The sequence below is a fragment of the Dermacentor andersoni genome, chromosome 4 (genome assembly GCF_023375885.2).
Source record: "Dermacentor andersoni chromosome 4, qqDerAnde1_hic_scaffold, whole genome shotgun sequence".
Taxonomy (NCBI): domain Eukaryota; kingdom Metazoa; phylum Arthropoda; class Arachnida; order Ixodida; family Ixodidae; genus Dermacentor; species Dermacentor andersoni.
The window spans coordinates 24,275,910-24,286,686 of record NC_092817.1 but is presented as its reverse complement, the minus strand read 5'-3'; the positions used below and the strand labels follow the sequence as shown (position 1 = coordinate 24,286,686).

Below are 10,777 nucleotides of genomic sequence, written 5' to 3'. Positions count from 1 at the left end.
ATCGGATCCGGCTCGGGCCGTCCACACCGTAATATCGTCGGCGTAGAACGCGTGGTCCACGCCTTCAGTTTGCTTGAGTAGATCGGGCAGGGGCAGCAGGGCCAGATTGAAGAGCAGGGGCGACAAGACCGATCCCTGGGGGGTGCCCCTATCGCCGAGCTCGACAGGGTCCGACTTCTCCTCCCCTATGCTGATGGTCGCCATTCGCTCTGGCAGAAAATCTGGCCGAATGTCTTTCGGCCACACTGGGTTTTGTTTAGATTCTGCAACACGCTCGCGTGGGGCACGTTGTCAAACGCTCCCTTCAGGTCGAGAGCGAGTATCCCGCGCGGCGCGTGCCTCGTTGCCGGCTTGACGACCAGTTCGTGGAGTTGGATCATCACTTCTTGGGTGCTGAGATGTTGCCTGAAGCCGTACATCGTCTCTGGCATCTGATCCGTTTCTCGAGATGCTTCTGCAGCCGGCGAAGGACCATGCGCTCCATCACCTTCCCCACGCAGGATGTGAGGGAGATGGGCCGCATGTTGTCTATCGTGCGGGCCTTGCCGGGCTTCGGAATGAAGCGGACCTCGGCGTCCTTCCATTCCTTCGGCAACTGCGAGCTCTCCCAGGCTTCGTTAATGTGCTCTATAAGGCCGCTGGCCGCTGTACCGCTCATGTTACCGAGTAATTTGTAAGTTATGGCGTCCCTGCCGGGTGCACTTCTCTTGTTACTGTCATCTATCGCTGTCCACAGTTCCGTCATGGTAAACGGCCGGTCCAGTTGTTCGCTGTCGAGTCCTTCGTACCTCTCGGGCACCGGGTACTGGCCCTTCTCTGTCTTTAAGTACTTGGCCTTCAGGTCTTCCAGGAGCCTGCGGCCGTCTCCCTTGTACGTGTTCAATACTTTGGTGAGGTTGCGATTGGTCGCAGTTTACGCAGTTTTACTCAGCGGGTCGATCAGATGCCTCAAGAGACACCACGTCTTCCACGTCGAGAGCTTGCCCTGTAGGCCGTCGCAGGTCTTCAGCCAATTTTCCTTACATAGTTTGGCCGCGTGCTCGGCGATCTGTTTATTCAAGACTGCTATGCGCTTGGCCAGCTTTCTGTTGTGTCTGTGACGTTTCCACCGCCGCGTTAGTCGGGCTGCCCACATGTGGGTCAGTCTGGCGTCCACGTACGGTGTCTGCGACGTCGTTGCGATTTCTTGGGTAAATTTATCGAGGGCCTTCTTCTGGTCCATCGCCCATTCGGTGTAGGTCCTTTGTGTTTCAGCTTGTCCCGATTCTTCCTCGGACGCCTCTTGTTGTTCTTGGGTAAACTTTCTTATGTTGTCCCAATCCGTGATCCGCGCCGTCCCCAGCACAGCCCGATATCGGGAGCCTCGGATCGTGATGCCGATCACGCTGTGGTCAGATCCCAGGTCCACTTCTTCGCTTCTCCAGGGGACGTCTAGCGTGCCTGATAACCACGACAGGTCTGGTGGGGTGTCCCTCGCGGCACTGTTGCCTCTTCTGGTGGTTACGTCCGGCTCGTTCAGGAGGGCCATCTCGTGATCCTCCATTGCTTTGGCCAATGCTTTTCCTCTCTTGGACTGAAACTTATAGCCCCATGTTGTGTGAGGGGCGTTAAAGTCGCCGAGGATCAGGAGCGGTCTGGTCCCCGCCAACCCTTTCGCCTGGCTCACGATGCGGTCAAATTCGTACTGCCGTTGTGACGGCCGGCAGTGCGCGCTCATTACAAATAAATTGCCCGAGCTGCCAGAGAGTTCCTGTTGCGATGTCAGAACCACTCTCGTGATAGAAAATTGCTGCCACTTCAGAACTCTTGTTGTCGCGACAGAACGTTTCTGTTGCGACTTCCGAACTATTGGTCGTCGCGACAGAATGTTACTGTTGCCACGTCAGTAATGTCTGTCTCAACTACATCAGGAACTTTTGTCGTACGACAGAAATTCGTGTTGTCTTTTTCAACTAGGCAGTGCCAAGTACTTGACGATAATAATCCTGGGAGGGAAACACGAGAGCAACTTTTCTACAAAGCGCTTTTCGTAGCGCTGCCTGCGCCATCTTCTCACTATTGCCGTTCGCTCGTTTAAACACGTGGAATGCGCCTTGATCGCTATCGAGAATTCTGCCTTGACTTCAACAGCGCCTCACGTCGGATAGCAATAAATTGCTTATAAAATCGACAGCGTACCAGGATCCCACATATTGTACCGCCTTCGGGGGGATGTGCCCAGAGGTCCTAACAGAAGAGGTAATCTTCGCTGGAATACAATAAATCGGTGGCCATATCGTCGCCGTCAAACAATCGTTGTCGCCTTGCTGCTGTCGTCGCACACGTTGCGTTACAAAATCGTGTTAGTCCATCTCGTAGCGCTCCGCAGAACCCCAAACAATACTTGGTAGCCAGCTACCTGCAATATCATTCGCATAACGTCGATCCCCATAGTGCGTGGGTTCTGCGTTTTTCTCTTTTTCTTTTTTTTTTTCCTTTAAGGGTATCAAGCGGATAACTTGGATGTTGTGGGCTCGGCACCTGCCGGCGACAACTTGTCTTACACTTTCATTTCCCTTTCCCTTTACTCAGAATATGAAACGTGTACGAAACTTGGCCATCAAAGTCATGATAATTTAAACACGTTAATACAAAAAGATATTTTTCCTTTGTGTCGTTGTCTGTTAATTTGATATGGTTGTTACTGAAGGTCGGGCCCCTCGGTTCTCCATGGTTCCAACTTACAAGTGTTGTCCGCTTCCGCAGTTGGGTCAATGAACGCTCGCTACGTTTCAAACGAGACGCACTCCATAACATTCGAATACATATATATTTCCCCTCGTAACAGACAACTTGAGTATCGGACATTGATTCTGCCTTTACAGCCCTATGTGCTTTCTGTCATCATTTGATGTAGTCAGGCTCACGCGCAATAAATTTCGCGGCCGGTCACAAGCCAGTCTGAATCTTTCAAGCTGGGCGATCTGTTCAATGACCAAACGTCACACTGTCACATTTCTTTGCAACTGAAATTAGATTTCCTCGCGAGTGTCGGTGGACCCGTGTTATTTCGTGTGTTGTCTGATTGTCGCTTACAGGGTATACACCAGCGAGAACGTTGCTGCTACTTATTACAAACAGATCACCGACGGTTCCCTAGCTATGGGGGAAGGGGACCGGGGAGGGCGGAAGTGGTGGGGGGGGGGGCAGGAACGTTGTCAGTTACGAGGTCGATGACCGCACAGACAACTGCGCACACGTTTGCAGACAAGATAGAGCCCTCTATTAACTTTTGGAAGTGGCACTGCACGCCGCTTCGCTATATATATTTATATAATCTTGGGGCCCGAGGGTATTAGAGAGAGGAGTGATTTACAATAAATGTCGTTTAGTGCTTTCTTGAAGGTGACAGAATCGTGGGCCGCAGCAATTGTGGCGAGAAGGTGGTTCCAATCACTGCTTGTTTGTGCCAAAACTAAATAAACAACAACAAAGTGAGCGAGTGAGTAAAGCAAGTAAATGTAAGTAAACAAATAAAGGAAACATGTATTAGTGCGGCTGCGACATAACGGAGCCTTCGCTTTAATGATAGGTCCGCGCAAAGACTTATATAGTGGGGGAGAACAAAAGTTCATTTTTAGGAGTTAGGTTGATTTAATAAACCTCATAGAAGAGGTTTAAGCGAGGCATGGTTTGTTATGACTCGTTTCCTCGCTTATTCATTTGGTATTATATTTTTCACCTTCGAACGACTGACACCAGTCTTTCTATCTATTTTTATATATTTTTTAGATAAATATAAACAGAGGTGCTAATTGTCGCCGTTTTCTGGCGACGGCTACCTCTTTTCGCTTGATTGATAATATAGGATTAGACTCCGGTGGTACTGGCGGCACACATGCGTTTGAGTTATGAATAATAAAGGCCGAAGAGAGTTGAACATTTCTTTTCTTTTTTATTGTTTTGCCTTTTAAAGAAGCGGTGACCCGGCAGGAAATGTTTTCATATGCGTAAATGATTCAATATTTTGGTTGTGCGTAGCGGGATGCGAGCATATAAAGAATAGGCGACTGAATATATAGGCACACTTGTCTTGTATGAAAATGGGCCGTGCGCAGAGAACACAGCCACGTCAGCGGCCGCTGCTTACGCGTCCGTGATGACCGCGTAGCGGGAAATTTTTTCGCAAGCTCCCTCAGTGATGGCCTGTCTGCCAAGACCCTTGCCTTTTATTATTTCCCCCCCCCCCCACCCCCGCTCTTATCCCATTAAACGTTTCGTCGGCTGCGAGCACAGAGCGCGGCATCGCGTGAGCGCCGGCGTAATTTGTTTGCACATGTGCTGAAACACCTGCGCCGGGGCTACCCTCTCCTCTGCAGTCCCAACTCGCGCGATTCACGTACGGGCGCGAATGCAGCATCCAGCTCCTGGTCGCATGTCGTCGGCGCGGAAATCTCCTGCGTCAAGTCCGTAAGCACCATTTCGAAGCTTCACCTTTTCTGGCAGCACAGACATCGTCCCGCGGGACGTTCTCTTGCCGCGCTATTTCTCTTTGGCCTTGGCATACGCGGACTACGCAAACACACGTGCGCTGGACGTCATCGATGATTGGCGAGGACTCGTATCGTGCCACTGAATAGAATGCTCATTTTCACGCAATAGTCGCCCGTTTGTGTGCATCCGTCGCCAAAAATTACGAAGCCATGACGCACGTCACGCTTAGTTGTCGTTAGAGCTGTTAGGGCTCGGCGCTGGGGCCCCGTTTAACTTACGATCTTGCGAGACCAATGCTACTCTCCTGTTTGGCCATCATAGCGCCCTGAGCGCTGTAGGAGCCCGGTACGCGACACGCATGGACATCCGCATGTTGCGTGCAGTCTTTTGAGGCTGCATTGCGGTCGTTGAGCTGTTAAGAACTACCTACATAACGTGAGACGTTTGACGGAGGCTGCACATTGTTGTGACGAGTTCAGCAGCGACAAACTTCCATCTTTGTTGTAGACAATGAATCTGAGAAGCCAAATCAAAGACGTAGCTTGTGTGCCAGTCACTGCAAGACTGGTGTAGTGAAGGTTTAAGCACTGTAATTTGCACTAGCGCGCAGTGAAGTGCTTGTTTAAACGGTTTATCTATCTATCTATCTATCTATCTATCTATCTATCTATCTATCTATCTATCTATCTATCTATCTATCTATCTATCTATCTATCTATCTATCTATCTATCTATCTATCTATCTATCTATCTATCTATCTATCTATCTGTCTATCTGTCTGTCTGTCTGTCTGTCTGTCTGTCTGTCTGTCTGTCTGTCTGTCTGTCTGTCTGTCTGTCTGTCTGTCTGTCTGTCTGTCTGTCTGTCTGTCTGTCTGTCTGTCTGTGTGTCTGTCTGTCTGTCTGTCTGTGTGTCTGTCTGTCTGTCTGTCTGTCTGTCTGTCCGTCCGTCCGTCCGTCCCTCCGTCTATCTGTCTGTCTGTCTGTCTGTCTGTCTGTCTGTCTGTGTCTGTCTGTCTATCTATCTATCTATCTATCTATCTATCTATCTATCTATCTATCTATCTATCTATCTATCTATCTATCTATCTATCTATCTATCTATCTATCTATCTATCTATCTATCTATCTATCTATCTATCTATCTATCTATCTATCTATCTATCTATCTATCGATCAAATCAAAATTTCAATGCAACATTTGCTCCTTTGGTCAGGGCCACAGCAACGTCAGAAACAGCGGTAGGGCTGGTGCAGTTTTTCGGTAGCTTTACGGCCATGTGTGTAGAATTGGGAGGGTTGGTCGGAATTAAGGAATCTTCCGGATAAATTGGGAGAGTGTGGAGGCATGCTGTTTGCAAGGTCCTCCCCCCCTCTTGACCACCCCTCCCTTTATTGCACCCATTATCGCAGCTCATTTAGTTCGAATGCGTACTTTGGTTCATTGTATGTACGGTATTTATTTGTTTGCTTATTTATTTATTTATTTATTTATTCATTCATTTATTAATGTATTTATTTATTTATTTTAAATACCCTCAATATCATCGTGGCGATACAGAAAGGAGCGGCGCAACCCTTGCAATAAAAAAAAATGTCTCGAAGAAAGATTGATTCGGTTTAATTGCTGGTGAAGGAAGAAGGGAGATGATTCCATTCCGATAGCGTCTTTGGTGTGCAAATGACTGAAAGTACAGGTTGGAGCGGCAGTTTGGCACTTGAACTTTGAATCGATGATCAACACGTAATACGATGTTGGATGGCACAGCAAAAAGAGTGTGCTTGAGATCATGTTTGGCGAAATATATTTTATGAAAAAGACAGAGACGGGCAATTCCTTCTGCAAGAAAGATCAGGAAGATAAGGGAAGACTTCATTGCAGACACGTTGAAAGTACGAGAATAACTGGCAAAAATAAAACTGATGACAAGGTGTCCCAGATTGACGAAGCATGCTCTAGCTCGGACATAACCAATGTTTTGTAGAGCGTTAGATTTAGTGAGATGGAAGCTTAAGAAAAGGTTCGGCGAAAAAAGAACATAGCAATAAAAGAAAAAAGCCAACCACGTGGTTTACACTGTTAATTACATAATTAATGTGCTAGTGCTATGTTTGAAATGTGTGCACCATATTTGTAGACTGCTACTTAAGAAGTTAGTTGATTTTAGAATGGTGCTTAGGTTCGAGTAATGGCCCACTTTAAAAAAAATAACATACTAAGAAAGAGCCAGAGGGAAGGGTAAGAGAAAGGCAAAACATAAGGATTCTCAATCCAGTCAATATAACTGCAACATTTGTTCCGCTTTATTGGGGAAAAGTGGGTGATGGGGCGCGTTAAGCAGGACACGCATAAAAAACACAGTCTGCAAGCCTTCATGTCAAATCCCCCCTATGATTGGTGGCGAAATACTAACTGGGTGTTGAATTTAGGCACAGGTGGCGCAGTCACATCCGGCCGCGACATCAACGCGTATTGATACCAAGCAAGAAAACTAGGCGGAAATATGGCGCTAGTGTCTTCCGCTGCCGCCAGTATGGCTGTTCATCTACAGCAGGGGCATAGTGGGCAGTGCACAGTGGCGGATCCCAAAGGGAGGGGTCCATTACGGCGACCACTCCTTACTTGAGGTAATGTAGCCAACGGAGCTATATCCAACAGGTATAGTCTCGAAGAAGTTTCCAAGTTGCACCTTGTCGAAAACTGTGCGGTGTTCGTACGGCGCAGATGGGGGTGTCGCCGGAAGCGACGGTGCTTGGCACTGCATGCCCGTGAGGAGCTGGAGACTTTTGTCAGCAGTTTGAAGCTTCGTTCAACGCAGCCATCGTGGCTGGGTCAAGCTGGGCCCGCATTCTGACCTCTGCAAAGGGAGGTTAATCGATTAACGGACGTGGCACAAACAGTCCTCCATAATGAAAGGGTTGACGAACGAGGTTTACAGGACGGAAACGTTCAACGTAGAATTGCGCAGATGTGTGGCATTCGTGATTTACGAGCGAACGCTTCCATGAGCACTAAGCAGCACGCGAACGATGACGGGCTTCATAGAAAGGCCTTCCCAACCCGAATGCGTACTGTTTCAGCTTTGGCCTTGTAGACCAGAGACCAGTTCCAATTACTGTGACCGGATTTCGGCTTCTTCCTTTCTCGGAATCGTTTGTAAAATTCTTCAGTCGCTTGTCGCTGTTTCATGGGCTCGTTGGCTCTCGAGCTTTTGTAATAATAACAACAATAAGCGTATAATGCACCGTTGCAATTCATAGAAGTCGCAGCTACTTTATGGCCGCTTTTCGACAATGTTTTTTTTTTCTTGTTTAATGAATTCGATCATGTCCCTCAAATGTGTATAAGTACACAGCGTGAAAGGTTCATTTGGCAAAGCTGTGTGCTTGTTGGCCCAATTTCATCTCGTCGCTCCGACATAGACCCTCTCGTCCAGGCGCTGTGTTCCCGCCGTCTTCTGTCGCTTGTTTATTTGACGGAGAGAGCGTAAACTTTATTTTCAAATCAATAAGATTTGAGTCCGGCGTCTCTTTAGTGGGGTCTGGGCACCCACCGCGGACGCGGTTCCGAGACCTTGTCTCGAAGCGGCTTCCTCGGCTCGCTGGACGGTCCACAGTTGTGCTGTCAGGTTCGAGCTGAGCAGTGTGGTCTTCCAGCGCGAGCGGAGGCTGGCGGTGGAAGAGACGGAGGGGTCGGCACTGCCCGACTTGTTTGTTAAGTGCTGACATTCCCATAACATGTGATTAAGTGTGGCAACTTCGCCACACGATGTGCATCTGTTTGTATTGTACATGTCGGGATATATGGCGTGCATGAGTCTGGGGTTTCCGTAAGAATCTGTTTGTAATTGTCTGAAGTGCACTGCTTGCATCCTGTCTAACCTAGCGTGAGGGAATGGGTATACGCGCCTTTGTAACTGGTAGTGTGTCGTGATGTCGACGGAGGGATTCTGTTTTCTCTCAGCACACGCTGCCAAGTGGGCAAACCAGCGCTGCGGGCGAGTTGGTTTTGTTTATCGCTTCCCGTATGCACCTGGTTATCAGTGACTTACGCTAAAAGGGCCTCGGCAGTCGCCAGGCGGCCGAACGAAGTTCGGTCCCTTATCGTTGGCCGCCAGGCGCCCACCGCAGCCACCGTTTTCATTGCGAGTCGAGAAGCGAAAATATGGACAGTAAACCTGGGGTGTTATTTTGTGTAGAGCGATGCCTTTTCCGACGCTAATGCCTGTTCGCGATCTTCGCACTTCGTAAAGGCCGATCCACACGACGGACCAAGTCCGCGGGCCGCTCGGTCACGTGATGCGACGTCACGGCCCGCCGCGGTCCGGTCCGGCGCAGAGCACATCCACACGGCGGACCGCCATAGCAGACGGCAGAGCAGACCAACCAGCTACACTCTCGGCCAGAGTGTTATCATTGTTATCATGCCGGCTCGAGTCCCACACAGCCGGGAACTGCTCAACGAGGGATACAAAATAAAAAGCCTCCTCGTCACTCCAAAAGGACAGGGTGTTTAAAAAATATATCTGCTGCACGCACGTGTAGGCGGAACGGCGGACATGAAACGACTGCCTTGACTGGCTTTTGCTGAGCTGAAAACTAGATTGGATTTGGCTGAAGACACTCTGTTGCCGGACAACATTCGTTGGCTACGCCAAAATCGCTGCGGTTTGCATGCGGTCCGCCGCCAAAACTGAAGCGGGAAAAGCCTCGGTGATTTGTTGGACCGCGAGGGCCGCGGTCTTGCGCGGGCCAACGACGGTACGCACGAACTGGTGACGTCCTATCACGTGATGCGTGGACCGCGGTCCAAAAGAGCAATTTAGTCCGTCGTGTGGATCGGCCTTTAGGGGTCAGAGCGACGCTCTGCCCGCGTTATCAAAGGAATCGTACCGCCGTGAATGGTGAATGATAAGACGCATGGACTCGAGTGGAAGGCATTGTTACAAAATAGCGGTCATGAGCCGGTATAAAGCAGTGCGTCCTTCTGTAATCGCGTACAACTTTAGAAAGCAGCGGCATTTGCCCCTCAAAGGCGGATACACACAAGCCTCCACCAATGGGCGCGCACACTAGACTGACATCCTCAGCCGGAGGGCCGGTGACCCCGCAGGCGGAGAATATGGCAGCCCATGCATCGAACTGGGCCGAGTCGCGTCAGCGGGACTATTTCTTTAGTCGCGGAGGCAATCGGTTGCCGCGATCCGGTCATCTGGGCGGGGCCTCTCCTGTCTTCTTAAGTTGTACCCGATTATGGTCGATTGTATGCCACCTGTATCATCCACCGTTCATGCCGGGCTGATCCCTTTGATAACGCAGTCGGAGCATCGTTCTGACCACTGACGAAGAGCGGATAGGAATGTTATTGGCATATGATCGTTACATTATTCCGTATTCTCGATCAATAACTTCCGGGGACGCTTTCAGTTTTTGTTGTGGTGGCGTCCGCCGTGGCACTTCGATGGAGCGACAGGTGACTTGCCCGCTGGCTTAATCCATACGCGTCAGTTGGAAGTGATATACTCGAAAGTCATCGACCTAGAAAGCGGCCCCGGGGTCGTACTTTTAACATGTAAAGATTGTTTTCCACCGACTCCATTCTTTTCTTATCACCCAGTGCAAAGAGTGGCCGATAGCAGTCATAACGTTGGCGCGGTCTCCCGCCGGCGATTGACAAAGGACAAAAGATAACGGAAAGTGAAAATAATTGCTACACCACAGTCACGCGGAACTTCAAATTGCTGCAGAGGAGCCGACCCTACATTACTATGTCAATTTGCATTGCAAATTCTCATCGTGCGTATGTCAAATTTCACATGCACGTACTGCATGTCATTCATGCAAGTGTTATATGGAAGGCGCCCATACAAAACGATGCCGATGTGCCCAAGCGCCCGGGTAGAGCAAGGTAAAGGTTGCAGAACGGCTTGGCAAGAGGCAGTGCGATGATGTCCGGCGCTGACAATCGGGGCAAGAGCGAACGAACTTCTGCACGTAGCTGGATATCCCTCGCCAGTAATACCGCTGTCGAAGGCGTTGATAAGTTTTGGAAGCTCCCGAGTGTGCGCACTGTGGATCGGCGTGAAAAGCTGCGCATATTTCGGAACGCAGAGTGCGAGGTACTGCTAACAACCACTGGCGCACGTGGGATTGTACAGTTGAAACTCGACTTAAGGAGGTGATGACCACCCTCGAATTATTTCGTTAAATCGGGAAGTTCGTAAGATCGAGAAAGGAATTTTTCGGTCCTTCGAAATTTAAAATTGTAACGTAGCGACACGCAAGAGCTACCGTGGCATTGTAT

General features: G+C 49.5%; 1 protein-coding gene across 1 annotated transcript in view; it reads left to right on the top strand.

The window, feature by feature from the left end:
- Window positions 1–4,359: 4,359 nt before the first annotated feature.
- Window positions 4,360–10,777, top strand: part of LOC126535873 (scavenger receptor class B member 1-like) — a 102,008-nt gene continuing 95,590 nt past the window's right edge. Inside the window, exon 1 of the mRNA XM_055073517.2 lies at window positions 4,360–4,449. The gene's annotated coding sequence lies outside the window, so the exon portion shown is untranslated. The remainder of the gene's footprint in view (window positions 4,450–10,777) is intronic.